This window comes from Schistocerca americana, chromosome 6 (genome assembly GCF_021461395.2).
Source record: "Schistocerca americana isolate TAMUIC-IGC-003095 chromosome 6, iqSchAmer2.1, whole genome shotgun sequence".
Taxonomy (NCBI): Eukaryota; Metazoa; Arthropoda; class Insecta; order Orthoptera; family Acrididae; genus Schistocerca; species Schistocerca americana.
The window spans coordinates 321,268,520-321,284,303 of NC_060124.1; the positions used below are offsets into that span (position 1 = coordinate 321,268,520).

At 46.7% G+C, this 15,784-nt stretch overlaps 1 protein-coding gene across 1 annotated transcript in view; it reads right to left on the reverse strand.

The window, feature by feature from the left end:
- Positions 1-15,784, reverse strand: part of LOC124619397 (tetratricopeptide repeat protein 12-like) — a 125,031-nt gene that overhangs the window by 55,831 nt on the left and 53,416 nt on the right. The window lies entirely within an intron of this gene.

Consider the following 15,784-nt stretch of genomic DNA (forward strand, 5'->3'; position numbering starts at 1 on the left):
TCTCTGTGACACTCTCCAACAAGCCAAACAAGCCTGTGACCACTCATGCTGTTCTTCTATGAATATGTTCAATATCCCCTGTTAGTTCTATTTGGTACGGGTCCAACACACTGGAGCAATATTCTAGAATGGGGAATGGGTTGCATGAGTGATTTCCTAATCAACCTTTTGTCACTAACTCTAAAAAAACACACTACATGAAGTTCAGAATGTGTAAGTTGTTTCCCACCAATATATGCTTACTATATGACGACAAACAGATAGAAGAAGTGGTGAGTGTTAAATTCTTGGGATTACAGCTTGATAATAAATTCAACTGGGAAGATCACACCACAAAATTTCTGAAGAACTAAATAAATCTCTATTTGCAGTGCAAATGTTGTCATGCTTAGGGAATATGAAAATGAAAAAGCTGGCATACTATTCTTACTTTCATTCCAATATTGGATTATTCTCTTGGATAACTCATCAAGCCAAGCTAAATTTTTTCTGGTCCATAACTTGTGCAAACCCAAGAACATCTTGCAGAGGGCTGATTGCAGTACTAGGGATGATAACTACAGTTTCTCAATATATCATTTCTTTTTTTAAAGTAACAGCTCAGTTCATGAAATCAATAACAGATAAGAATAATCTTCACAAAGATTTAAAGTCACTTACTGTGGTCCAAAAAGGTGTCACTTATTGCCAGCCGCTGTGGCTGAGCGGTTCTAGGCATTTCATTCCGCAACCACGCTGCTGCTGCAGGCTCAAATCCTGCCTTGGGCATGGACGTGTGTGATGTCCTTAGGTTAGTTAGGTTTAAGTAGTTCTAAGTTCTAGGGGACTGATGACCTCAGACGTTAAGTCCCATAGTGCTTAGAGCCATTTTTTTTTTTTTTTTTTTTTTTTTTTTTTTTTTTTTTTTTTTTTTTTTTTTTTTGGTCAGTTATTCAGTAACAGACATTTTCAATACCTTACAAGCAGTTTAACTACCAACAATGTTCACTTTAAGAGGAGCCTAAAGGATTTACTGGTGGCCAATTCCTTCTATTCCACTGATGTATTTCCTAGTAGAACCAAATGATGTGTGTGTTACTAACAATATCAAATAATGTGTCAGTACAATCTGACTTCTGTGCAGATTCTGTGTAGTAATGCGATCATTGTAAATAAGTGTTGCAAAATGACTTTTCAATTTAGTACTTTTTAAATGAAAATATGTTTAAAATTTTTGTGACTCATTCCACATCCTTGACAATCATTTCACTTGGGATCTGTGGAAAGTGCAGTAACATATTTGTTTCCCACTGTATGTATTTACTGTGTATTCTCATTTTTCTGACATGTTCTAATGTATTCTCATTTTTCTGACATAATATAATACTGAAGAGTTCTGAATATGCTCAAAACCAAAATAAACTGCAGGAAAACCTCACCAAAATGTGGGTTCTCTTGCCAATAAATATTAAAATACTAATGAGTCAGAACAATCTTTAAATTAAATTAACCATGTAGTATCATTGCCACAGATACTACTACAACACCACGCCAACACAAGGTTGGCAGCCCGTCATCTGCCAAGCACAGCGCACTCTAGCGGACTGTGCAGCTCGATGGAACTGGAGTGTGCCTCGTTCACTTCTTAGCTAGATTCCAACCTAGGCAGATGCACTTTCATAATCGGCCCTCAGCTAGTACTGTTTGCATTGACTCTCTGAGGAGGGCCCATGAGGCTAAGTCCCTGAGAATATTTTGTATTAGTTCATAGCCGCAGCTACAGTCCTAAAAACTACTGAAGATAAGTAATTTTCATTGTACTATGTGTTTCTTGAATAATAATCCTTCTCTCTAACAGTGGGCAGTGTGCCGTACTGCATATTATTGTAACCTGGACTCCTTCAGCTCCTATCAACTCGACCTCCTATTTATTTGCCTTTAGTAACGAGATGAAAACACCCACGCATTTTGTGCCTCTAAACCGTGAAATACAATAAAATGGCAACAAGTCTGGTCCCTTATTTCCGAGTTCACTAAACTAGCTGTGATTCTGGTTCTTTTCTTCCGTGTTTGTCCATTTAGTTTCGCCTAGGTTGGCGACATGCTTTTGCCCTGCGGACACTTGCTTGCTCACTTTTCTGGTTTGCCCTTGTCTGCGGTACGTTAGTTGCTACGCGCTTCAGGAATTTGCTTGCTCCCTGTTTGTTGCACCATGGCTTCGCAAAGAGAACAACCTTCACTGCCCGAGCTTTTACAATTTCAGATGCAGCAGATGACGCAGATGCTCGCAGTGATGCAAGGACTAGTGGCCATGCAGTCTACAGTGGCGCAAGCAAACACGATGCCACCACCGGAACCCCCGGCGCCTCCACCACCAACACCAGCACTGCCGTTCCAACACTTCAACCCTGACACGGAACGTTGGGACAAGTACAGGGCGCAGCTTGAAGCACACTACAAGGTCTACAAAATTGCAGGTAATGCGTGGCTGCATTTCCTTATTGCCCACGCTGGTGTGGAACTGTAACACATGTTAGTGAAACTCTTCCCCGCCTCCCGCCCGGAAGAACAGTTGTATGACGGTGTGCTCCGTAAGGTGGATGCACATTTCAAGGACAGTGTCAATGTCGTCACTACGCGTTATAAGTTTTTTTTCCCCCCCCAGCATGAACCTGGTCAGACTAACCGCTCATGGATTGTAGACTTGCAAGAGCTTACATCCGACTGTGACTTTCAGTGTGCCTGCAGACTGTCCTATGCAGATGTCATGGTTAGAGATGCTATCACGCAAAATGTGATGGATCATCGCCTCTGGGAACAGATCCTCAAATTTAAGAACCCTACTTTGCAAGAAGCGTTAGATTTGCCGGATTGCCAGGACGCGTTGGACAGGGCAAATTCCACGTTTGATGCAATGCCAGGTGTGTGCTCGGTTAGTGCTTCTCACAACAGGCCTGTGCACTCTGCTTCGCTGCAGCCGGCTCCGCCGCACTGCAAGCAGGTGCATAAACAATCTGCTCACCATGCTTCTGCGCCTAGACTCAAATCTTGCCCTAAGTGTTTTAGTGCTCATCCCCGGGACAAGTTCCCTTCCCGTCGGGCTCAGTGTTTTCTCTGTAACAAAACAGATCATGTTCAAGCGGTGTGTTCTAAATGGAACTCTCACCCCACACACGTGTCAGGTTCACGTAATTCGCAGCAGCATCACCGCAACGGCTCTCGCCGTGGAACTGACTTTGAGCAACCTATGGATGTTAATGCTATTTTTGAACGGGCTTCTTCGCCACATGCGTCTCCCATAAGACAGGTGCCTCGCCACACTTCCTCAGACACTCTCAATCACATTGAGCGTGTTGCACACAAACTGTTTGTGATTCTCCGCATTGCTGGATGTGCTGTGCGTTTGCAGTTAGATACTGGTGCTTCGGTTTCTTTATTGAATCACAAGACATATGCATTGCTTGGCTCACCACCGCTCTGCTGCTCTCTTTCCAAGCTGATTGCTTTCACAGGACAAGAAATTTCGGTGCTTAGTGTGTGTAGTGTACAGGCCACATATGGTGCCACCACCAGAACAGTAACTTTCCACGTCGTTCGATCATGTGATGCTACAAACATTTTCAGACTGGATGCATTTGATCTTTTTGGCCTCTCGGTGCAAGACAATGTCATGTCCGTCTCAGCTAGTGACCATAATGACAGTGTTGACTCCCTTTGTGCGTTGTTTAGTGAACTTTTCTCCCACGGCTTGGGTTGCGCTTCTAATTTCACTGCGCATGTTGTAGTTAGAGACCTGTGTGCCAGCGCGCTCACTCGGTCCCGCATGTGTAACACAACGCAGTAGCTGTGGAACTTGTGCATTTGAAAGACATTGGGGTCCTAGAACCCGTGTCTGCCTCACCCTGGGTGTCACCGATAGTGTGTGTTAAGAAACCTAATGGTTGACTCCGCATTTGTGCAGATTTTAAGTCCACAGTGAATCCCCATACTGTTGTTGCTAATTTCCTTTGCCACACCCTGAGGACATATTTGATAAGTTGGGTGCAGGAAAGTATTTTTCTATGATTGATTTGAGACACGCGTACTTCCAGATTCCGCTCGATGACTCATCGCAGTGCTACTTTCTCATAAACACTCACTTGGGACTGTTCAAGTTTCGCCCACTTCCTTTCAGTTGTGCTTTGGCGCCAGCTATTTTTCAGTCGTATTTGTAGCAATTGTGTGCTACGGTTCCAGGGTGCTCTAATTATCTAGACAATATTGTAGTGTCAGGTCGCACCCCTGAAGAACATTTGCAGAACTTGAAAACTTTGTTTAGTGTCCTTTCACAGGCTGGTCTCAAATGTAACAGAAACAAGTGTAAGTTTTTTCAGACTTAGATAGAATACTTAGCCATGTGATTAATGGACAGGGTATCAACCCCCCACCATCGCATATCTGTGCGATCAGAGACTTGCCGGCGCCTACGAACTTGAAGGAACTCCAATTTGTGTTGGGAAAAATTACTTATTATATTCACTTCATTCCTAATGCTGCTCAGATAGCAGTGCCTTTGCATCGCCTCCAGCGTAAGAATGTGCCTCTTGTGTGGTCTCCAGATTGTGACACTGCTTTCCGCCAGCTCAAATCTGCGTTGCTCAGTGATCAGTGTTTGGTTCCTTTTGATCCCTCCTGGCCTGTGGTTTTGGCTGTCGATGCGTCTTCACACGGCATCAGTGCAGTTCTCTCGCATCGCATACATCCGGTTGATCGCCCGATCGCCTTTGCCTCCAAATTGCTCAATTCGGTGCAACAAAACTACTCTCAGATAGAAAAGGAAGCTCTAGCTATTGTCTATGGAGTCGCCAAGTTCCACGATTTTTTGTACGGTAGGAAGTTCTATCTGGTTACCGACCACAAGCCTTTGATGTCATTGTTCCACCCGTCCTATGAAATTTTGTACTGGCCTACGGCTCGATGTGGCAATGCTGATGGGTTGTCTCATCTTCCTATTGGTCCAGATGACGCCTTTGACTCCTCCGAAGTGTCGTACCACTACATTGAGTTGCAAGACGCAGTGTTTGCCAATGATTTTCTGTTCGACTTCTGTCGTATTGCTTCCATGATGGCCGCCGATGCTTCTCTACGCCTAGTTTTGCAGTACATCCGTACGCAATGGCCATGTCTGCTTCACAAATTCCTGACCCCCAGGTTCGGCATTATTTTGCACAATGCCATAGATTGTCAGTTCACCGCGGTGTTCTATTACTCCGAACGAAAAATGATCAATCCCATGTCATGGTGCCACGTTCTTTGCACTCGGAAATTCTCCGCCTTCTCTATGTTGGTCACTGGGGTATTGTGCGGACGAAACAGCTCGCTCGACGTCATTGCACCTGGATTGGTATTGATAGCGACATTAAAGATTTGCTCACTACTTGTGAGTCTTGCGTGGAGCATCAATCTGCTCCCTGTCAACAGTTCTTTGCGTGGCCAACTCCTAACGCGCCTTGGCAGCGTCTCCATGTTGATTTTGTGGGTCCGCTCCGGGATGCCCGCTGGTTGATTGTTATCGATGCTTACAGCAACTTCCCCTTTGTTGTCCTGGTGGTTTCCACTACCTCAGCAAGTACCATTCGGGCATTGATGTCGATTTTCTGTCTGGAGGGTCTGCCGGAAGTGCTTGTTGCTTGTCTCTGACAACGGCCCCCGGTTTGTCTCCAAGGAATTTGAAACATTTTGTGCTGCCAATGGCATTCGCCATCTGACTACCGCCCCGTTCCACCCACAGTCAAACAGTGAGGCTGAACGGTTCATCCAAACGTTCAAGTCACAGATGACTAAGTTGCGTGCTATGCATTCTCGCGAGCGTGCTCTTTGGACCTTTTTGTCGTCCTACCGCTCCCAGCCATGTGGTACTCACTCCCCGGTTGAACTGCTTCATGGTCGCACCCACAGTTCGCTTTTGCAGTTACTGTGGCCTCCTTTGCCACTCACTTCCGCTGCATCGCCCTCTTTCGGCTTCATGCTGCACACTATGGTCTTCTACAGAGTTTTTAGGAGCAGGTGACGTCGAAAGCAGGCGCGCGTCGTTCGCTCGCTCAGCCGTGCTCCATATCTTGTTTCTGGTCCGTCCGGCTTGGTCCAGTGGCTCAGGAACCAGTTACGGTTGTGCCACCTTCTGGTTTCTGCTGCCCCCTCTTTGTCAGCAGATGCTGACTTCTCGCGGTCTCCCTCAAAGTCCGCGCTGCTGCCGCAACTGGTGCGCTCCCCTGGCGCGCCCACTGCGCATGTGCTGTCACTTTTGGCGCGTGGCCAGCACGCCCCTCCTGCACATGCGCCTCAGCCGCCGTTGCTTGTTGCTGCCAGCGGCCACTGCCGTCCGTCGGCCTTCCGCCGCAGCCTCCATGCCGGCCGACCGCCATATTCCGCCCCCGAGGCCGCCCTCACCGCCTCTGCCAGCGGCGCTGAGTCCGCCACTGGCTGAGGCTACCACCTCGCCGGTCACTCCACCACACACCGCCACCATGGCGTTGCCCCCATTGCCCATGGACGTTGAGCTCTCCCCATCCCCTTCGTGCCTACCTGGAGGTGGTGTGCGGTCCGAGGAGGTTTTTTGTACCGGGTTTTTCCCTTGCTCCCTCACGTGAATGCGTGACCGCGGGCGAGCAGTCATCCCCGGCAGTCCCTCTGTCCGCCCCCTCAGTTGTGCCGCCCCCTCAGTTGTGGCGCCCCCTCAGTTCTGCCGCCCCCGGGTCCCTCCTCCCAACGTTGCAAGCCTTATTCCACGACGACGCGACAATTTGGGTTAGAGGGGTGTAGTGTCGTTGCCACAGATACTACTACAACATCGCACCAACACAAGGTTGGCAGCCCGTCGTCTGCCGAGCACAGCACACTCTAGCGGGCTGTGCAGCTCAACAGAACTGGAGTTTGCCTCGTTCACTTATTAGCTAGATTTCAACCTAGGCACACACACTTTCATAATCATCCCTCAGCCAGTTCTGTTTGCATTGACTCTCTGAGGAGAGCCCATCAGGCTTAGTCCCTGAGAATATTTTGTATTAGTTCATAGCCACAGCTACAGTCCTACAAACTACTGAAGATAAGTAATTTTCATTGTACTATGTGTTTCTTGAATAATAATCCTTCTCTCTAACAGTGGGCAGTGTGTCGTACCACATATTATTGCAACCTGGACTCCTTCAGCTCCTATCAACTCGACCTCCTATTTATTTGCCTTTAGTAACAGACTGAAAACACCCATGTGTTTTGTGCCTCTAAACAGTGAGACACAATAAACCATTTAGTAGCACATTCAAGAAGTGGACAAAAAATTCTACATGTCAGATACTGAGATTTCTAAATGCATTTATTTCTGAAATAGGTGCAGTCTTAATTCCACAACAACTGAAATTTTTTGGCTGGTATAATATGTAAAATAAAAGAAAGGCAACTCCTCACCTATAAGCGACTGAGGTGTCGTGCGTAGAGACACTCAACAGAATACGTAGTTACACCAACCTTCAACCTCTTGCCCTTTCTCTAGCAAAAGTACACATGTTCACACACAGAACCACACAGACACCAAAATGCTCACATCCACAGTCAAAAGTGTACTTTTACTGTAGAAAGAGCAAGAGCTTGAAAGCTAGTGTTTTTTTAATCATTTTCACTAACATTAATAAACAATTGCAATTGCTGTATCGCTGCCAGCATAAAGTCAATAAAAAATTAAAAATTAAAAAAAAAGATCTGCTCTATACAACCACTCAACATCTCCAATCAGGCAGGACAGTGGTTCAAATCTCTATCCACTCATCCAGATTTAAGTTTTCTGCAATTTCCCTAAACTGCTTAAGGCAAATGCCAGTATGGTTGCTTTGAAAGGTTGTGGCTGAGTGCCCTCCATCCTTCCCCAATCCAAGCCTGTGTTCCATCTGTCATGATCTCATCACAGATGGGACCTTAATCCTAAATCTTCCTTTTCACCTCCTACTGCATTCTGGGCACAGGCATTTCCTATCCTATAAAAGTTAGAAGCACGTGTTTTATGAGGCCATGTTATATATCAGCAACCAGTAACCAGCTGGGTACACAAATGAATGGCTGCTGCCAAACAGCAGTTAATCCCAAACTCAATTACCAGGCTATTAGTATCTGACAGTTATTTGGATTCCCTGCCTAGCCCAAGTATCAGTAGGGAAAATATGTCAGAGATCCTCTGTGTGTTTACCTCTAGATACCACAGCACAGCTATTGCTAACCAGTCTGTCACCAGTCACTGGACCCTTCAGTTACACACCACTGAATAGCAGAGGGTTGACCTTTCTCGGTTTAGATCTATGATTTGGATTGCCCCCAGGATTGTTGTTAACACTTAAGATGACATTGCTACACTCTGACTTGTTTTGATTATTCATTCACTCTGTGATATCCACTATCATTTACCTCCAGAACAGCCTGTTTCATTCCACCATCTCTAGATTACCACCAGTGCAACTTACCATAACCACACTATAATAACTATGAGCTCCATAGCTGCTTCATGATTTGTGCCACTTGTCTCTTACCGCTTCCAATGATTACAACTATAGATAAAACACAAAAGGCAATAAGAGAGCATAGCACAAGAAAATGTGTTATTATGATTCATAGTTCTTTCAACAATGAAGCTCCCAACAAGAATATATGGGTACAGATACAATACAGCAATACAACAGGCATTCAGCTAAGAAAATCCATTACATATGTTTTTGAGAAGGAAAGTTGCTACTCACAGTATAGTGGAACTGCTGAGTCACAGATATGCACAACAAAAAGACTCTCACAATTAAAGCTTTTGGCCATTAAGACCTTTGTCAACACTAGATACACACACACACACACACACACACACACACACACACACGCACACACAAACACAACTCACACACACGACTGCAGTCTCAGGCAACTTAAACCACACTGCGAGCAGCAGCACCAGTGCATGATGGGAGTGTCGACTGGGTGGGGATAAGGAGAAGGATGGGACAGAGTGGGGGAGCTATAGTATCATGGGGCTGGCAGACAGTGAAGTGCTGCAGGTCAGACAGAGGGCTGGGGAGAGGGGGGAGGGAGTAGCGGAAAAGGAGAGAAGCAAAAACACTGGGTGTGGTGGTGGAATAGCAGCTGTGTAGTGCTAAATGGGAACAGGGAAGGGGTTGGATGAGGGAGGACGATGACTAACGAAGGTAGAGGCCAGGAGGGTTATGGGAATGTAGGATATATTGCAGGGAACGTTCCCACCTCTGCAATTCAGAAAAGCTGGTGTTGTTGGGGAGGATCCATATGGTGCAGGCTGTGAAGTAGTCACTGAAATGAAGGATGTCATGTTCAGAAGTGTGTTTAGCAACAGGGTGGTCCACTTGTTTCATGGCCAAAGTTTGTCAGTGACCATTCATGCTGACAGTTTGTTGGTTATCATGCCTACATATAATGCAGCACAGTGGTTGCAGCTTAGCTTGTAGACCGCATGACTGGTTTCACAGGTAGCCCTGCCTTTGATGGGATAGGTTATGTTAATGACCAGACTGGAGTAAATGGTGATTGGAGGATATATAGGACAGGTCTTGCATCTACGTCTATTACAGGGCTATGAGCCATTAGGTAAGGACTGGGAGCAGGGGTTGTGTAAGGATGACGAGTATATTGGTGGACAGCGGAATACCACCGTGGGAGGGATGGGAAGGATAGTGGTCAGGACATTTCTCATTTCAGGGCACAACAAGAGATAATCAAAACCCTGGCAGAGAATGTAATTCATTCGCTCCAGTCCTGGGTGGTACTCAGTTATCAGGAGAATGCTCCTCTGTGGGCAGACGGTGGGACTTTGGGAGGTGGTGGGAGACTGGAAAGATAAGGCACGGGAGATTTCTTTCCGTACAAGGATGGAAGGATAATTACGGTCAGTGCAGGCTTTAGTGAGACCCTCAGTATATTTCGACAGGGACTGCCTGTCACTGCAGATGTGATGACCAAGGGTGGCTAGGCTGTACGAAAGAACTTCTTGGTATGGAATGGGTCGCAGCTGTTGAAGTGGAGGTATTGTTGGTGGTTAGTAGGTTGATATTGACGAGGGACTGATGTAGCCAACTTTGATCAACATCTACGAAGGTGGCTTGTTGGATTGACTGGGACCAAGTGAAGCAAATGGGGTAGAAGTTGTTGAAGTTCTGTAGGAATGTGGGTAGGGTGTTCTCACCTTCGATGCAGATAGCAAAGATGTTATCAATAAATCTGAACCAGGTGAGGGGTTTAGGACTCTGGGTTTTTGGGAAGGGTTCCTCTAGAAGGCCCATGAATAGGTTGGCATAGGATGATGCCATGTGGGTGCCCATAGCCTTACCCTGGATCTGTTTGTAGGTAATCCCTTCAAAGGAGAAATAATTGTGGATGAGGATATAGTTGGCCATGGGGACTAGGAAGGAGATTGTTGGTTTGGAATACATCGGGCCTTCGGAAAGGTAGTTTTCAGTAGCAGTAAGGCCATTGGCATTAGGAATGTTAGTGTACAGGTAGGTGGCATGTAGTGACGAGCAGGGCACCATGTGGTAAAGGGACAGGAAGCATGGTGAGTTGGTAGAGGAAATGGTTGGCATCTTTTGTATAGGAGGGTAGGTAACTGGCCACAATGGGGCATCCTGGGTGGTTCGTTTTATGGACTTTAGAAAGCAAGTAGATGGTAAGAGTGTGGGGAGTGGTAGGGGTGAGTAGAGAGATGGACTCCAGGGAGAGGTTCCGGGATGGGCCTAAGGATTTGAGTAGTGACTGGAGATCCTGCTGGATTACTGGAATGGGTCACTGTGGCAAGGTTTGTAGGTGGAAGTATCTGACAGCTGGTGGAGACATTCCACCAGGTAATCCTTGCAGTTCAAAACAACAGTGGTGGAGCCTTTGTCTGCAGATAGGATTATAGGGTTGGGATCAGTGTTTAGATGGGGGACTGCGGCTATTTCTGCGGATGTAAGGTTAGTTTGTATGTTGAGGGAGCTGGGGAATGATGGTGAGGCAAGATTTGAGGTTAAGAAATTCTAGAAAGTTAACAGGGGGTGGTTTGGGGGCAGTGGGGGTGGATCACAGTTGGATGGAGGAGTGAATTGAGTTAGGCGAGGTTCAATATTGGTATTTGGTTTAGTCTGATTGGTAGGGTTGGCGGCAAAAAAGTGTTTCCACTGTAGGGACCAGGAGAAGGAGAGAAGATCTGTAACAAGTCCCGCATGATTGAATTTGGAAGTGGGGCAAAAGGTGAGGCCATTGGAAAGGACTGATATTTCTGTGGGGCTAACTTCTGGAGGAAAAGTTCATGACTGTGTTGCAGGTCTGTTTAGGTTCTGTATTCTGTGTGCTAGTGCGAGGGAGTTTCGGAGGATGGGGTATGTCGCCCTTCTTCCCATTTATCCACTCTCAGACCTGCTACTTACAGTAATATATACATTTTTATTAATTATTCTTTACTTTGATCCTTGTGACTTCTCAATAATTTTAGTGAGTTTTCACCTTTCGCTAGCGTTGACTCCATCAGATTTCATCTTGTTTCCCCCTTTTGCATCCATTTCATCCTTTTCGTGAATTTTCACACAAATTTGTGTGTGTTTTTTCGAAATTTTTTGGGCGTAATTCTACATTATCTATATAATTTTTCACTTTTTTCCACCACCATCGATCCTTGCTCCTTCCATCTATGTCAATACAGGAAAGTTTCCTTACCCCTGGCCAGATCCCAGACCCATATAGTGCTCCTGCATTGTTTCTTGGCTCTTGAAATCCCCCCTAATGGCTTTACCATCAAATTACCCATCTCTGGCTACCACCCCTCCTTCCAAAATGAGCTCCACCTGTTCATATTCTGCCAGTCCTTAACCCTCACCAACACAGTCCTGCAAAACCATATCACCAAACCCAAACCTCCTTGCAGTACCTTCTCTCCATCCGCAAAATTCTCCTGCTATGCAATCCCAAATTCCCGGAACTCATGACACATTGAAACTCTTGCCCTGCAGGAACTTGAGCAACGTGCACAATGCCACCTCAAAAAGCTCTCCATTCTGCTCACTTCCTACTCCCGCCTTGCAGTATCACTGTCCACCACCTTTACAACAACCTCCAAACCTCCCCCACATCCCCCCATAGCTGACAAACCCTGTCTTGCAGACCTACCACACTTACTCCATCCTCCAAAACTCCGTCACATCACCACACAGAATCCAGACCCTAAACAGACCCGCAACACAGTCATGAACCTTTCCTCCAGAAGTTAGCCCCACAGAAATATCAGTCCTTTCCAAAGGCCTCACCTTTTGCCCCAATTCCAAATTCAATCATGCAGGACTTGTTAAAGACCTTCTCTCCTTCTCCCGGTCCCGAAACACTTTTTTGCCGCCAACCCTACCAATCAGACTCAACCAAGGCCAATATTGAACCTTGCCTACCCCACCTCACACCTTCATCCAACCATGATTCACCTCCACTGCTCCCAAATGAGCCCCTGTTTAATTTTCCAGAATTTCTTAACCTCAATCCCTTCCTCACCATCATACCCCATGCAAACTAACCTTACATCCGCAGTAAGAGCCATAGTCCATCATCTAAAAACTGATCCTGACCTTACAATCCTATCTGCACACAAAGGCTCCACCACTTGTTTTGAACACCAAGGATTACCTGGTGGAAAGACTCCACCAGCTGTCAAATACTTCCAGCTACAAACCTTGCCACAGTGATCTCATTCCAGTAATCCAGCAGTATCTCCAGTCACTATTCAAATCCTTGGGCCCATCACAGAACCTCTCCCTGGAGTCCATGTCTCTACTCACACCTACCAGTCTCTGCACTCCTACCTTCTACGTGCTTCCTTAAGTCCACAAACCTAACCACTCAGGACGCCCCACTGTGAGCAGTTATGGGGCCCCCACTGAGAGAATCTCTGCTCATGTAGACCAACACCTTCAACCTATTACCCAGAACCTACCCTCCTATATAAAAGATACCAACCATTTCCTCCTCCGACTGTCCACAGTTCCTATCCCTTTACCACACAGTGCCCTGCTTGTCACTGCTGATGTGACCTCCCTGTACACTAACATTCCTAACATCCCTGGCCTTACAGCTGTTGAACACTACCTTTTTGAATGCCCGATGGGCTCCAAAGCAACAACCTCCTTCCTAGTGGTCCGCAGCTCGTGGTCCTGTGGCTAGCGTTGCTGCCTCTGGATCATGGGGTCCCGGATTCAATTCCCGGCCAGATTGGGGATTTTCTCTGCCCAGGGAGTGGGTGTTTGTGTTGTCCTCATCATTTCATCCTCATCATCATCATCATCATTTGTGACAGTGGTCAGATTGGACTTTGTAAAAACTGGACTGCGTAAAAATTGGGACTTTGTATGGGCACTGATGACCACGCAGTTGAGCGCCCCACAAACCAAACATCATCATCCTTCCTAGTTGCCATGACCAACTATATCTTCACCCACAATTACTTGTCCTTTGTAGGGATTACCTACAAACAAATCTGGGGTACAGCTATGGGCACCCGCATTGCACCATTCTATGCCAACCTATTCATGGGCCATCTAGAGGAACCCTTCCCAAAAAACCAGAGTCCTAAACCCCTCACCTGGTTCAGATTCATCTTTGCTATCTGCATCGAAGGTAAGGACACCCTATCCACATTCCTACAGAACCTCAACAACTTCTCCCCCTTTTGCTTCACCTGGTCCTACTCAACCCAACAAGTCACCTTCCTAGATGTTGACCTCCACCTCAAAGATGGCTACATCAGTACCTCCGTCCATATCAAACCTACTAACCACCAGCAATACCTCCACTTCGACAACTGGCACCCGTTCCATACCATGAAGTCCCTTCTGTACAGCCTAGCCACCCATGGTCGACGCATCTGCAGTGAAAAGCAGTCCCTCTTTAACATACCAAGGGTCTTGCTAAGCAGTCCCTCTTGTAATATACCGAGGGTCTCACTAAGGCCTTCACTGGCCATAATTATCCTCCCAACTTTGTACAGAAACATATCTCTCATGCCATATCTTTCCAGTCTCCCACACCTCCCAAAGTCCCACCATCTGACCACAGAGGAGCACTCTCCTTGTAACTCATTACCACCCAGGAATGGAGCAACTGAATTAAATTCTCTGCTAGGGTTTCGATTATCTCTCATCATGCCCTGAAATGAGAAATGTCCTGCCCAGTACCCTTCTCAACCTTCCCACAGTGGTATTCCACCATCCATCAAAACTACACAATATACTCGTCCATCCTTACACAATCCCCACTCCCAATCCCTTACCTAATGGCTCATACCCCCGTAATAGACCTAGATGCAAGACCTGTCCCATACATCCTCTAACCACCACCTACTATACAGTCTGATAACTATCATTACCTATTCCATCAAAGGCAGGGCTACCTGTGAAACAAGTCATGTGGTCTACAAGCTAAGCTGCAGCCACTGTGCCACATTCTATGTAGGCATGACAACCAACAAACTGTCTGCATGAATGGCCAATGACAAACAGTAGCCAAGAAACAAGTGGACCACCCTGTTGCTGAACATGCTGCCGAACATGACATCCTTCATTTCAATGACTGCTTCACAGCCTGCACCATATGGATCCTCCCCACCAACGCTAGCTTTTCTGACTTGCACAGGTGAGAACTTTCTCTGCAATACATCCTATGTTCCCATAACCCAGCTGGCCTCAACCTTCGTTAGTCACTGTCCTCACTCCTCACCCATCCAGCCCTTCCCTGTTCCCATTCCAACACTACAAAGCCACCATTCCACCACCACACCCAGTCATTTTATTTCTCTCCTTTTCTGCTACTTCCCCTTCCCCCTCCCCACCTCTCGCCTGCTCTCCATCTGACCTGCAGCATTTCACTGTCCACCACCCCCACGAGACTATCCCACCCCCTCCATGCTCCATCCTCCTCCTTACCCCCACCCAGTCGTCACTCCCATTACACACTGGCACTGCTGCTCGCACTGTGGTTTAAGTTACTAAAATGTAAACTTTCACGGCCGGAAATATCATGTCCATTATAATTATCCGGGCTGTTATGCCGTGGTCAGTTGATGAATTCTGAGGTGATTCCCAACGTTTCGTCTCCGACTGCGGGAGACATCATCAAGGGGGTCCATAGCTTCATGGAAGGTCCAACACACACACTGGCTCGCTACTGACTGCCGCTAAATTCCGTGTCCGCTCGCCCCCGCGCCGCGGCGTGACGTCACCTGTTTTGAAAACGTCAGTGCAATTGGCCGCTGTCCGTCACTGTCGATCGCCGTTGCCATCACCCAGTAGTGGACGAGTGGTACACATCTTCTTTAACACCAGCATCCATATGCCGTTTAATGTAACGGAAAGAATAGGGAGGATCTTGACGAAGCGGAATATTACCGTAATTTACAAGCCCACCAGGAAGATACAGAAATACCTTAGGCCTGCCAAGGACGCTCGCAAACCATTGGAAAAATCTGGAGTGTATAGGATCCCATGCAGCTGTGGTGATGTTTATGTGGGTACCACCAAAAGAACTGTTTCTAAACGTTTGGAAGAGCACAAGGGAAATTGTAGAAGAGGAGAAACGGAACGATCAGCTGTTGCGGAGCATGCTTTCCAGCCAGGGAACCACAATATTCGTTTCGAGGAGACGCAAGTACTAGCGGCCACGAGCGGATACTACGAAAGGCTCTACAGGGAGGCAATCGAAATCGCTAAACACCCAAATAATTTCAACCGAAAGGAGGAGGGCGTCAAATTAAACGGCA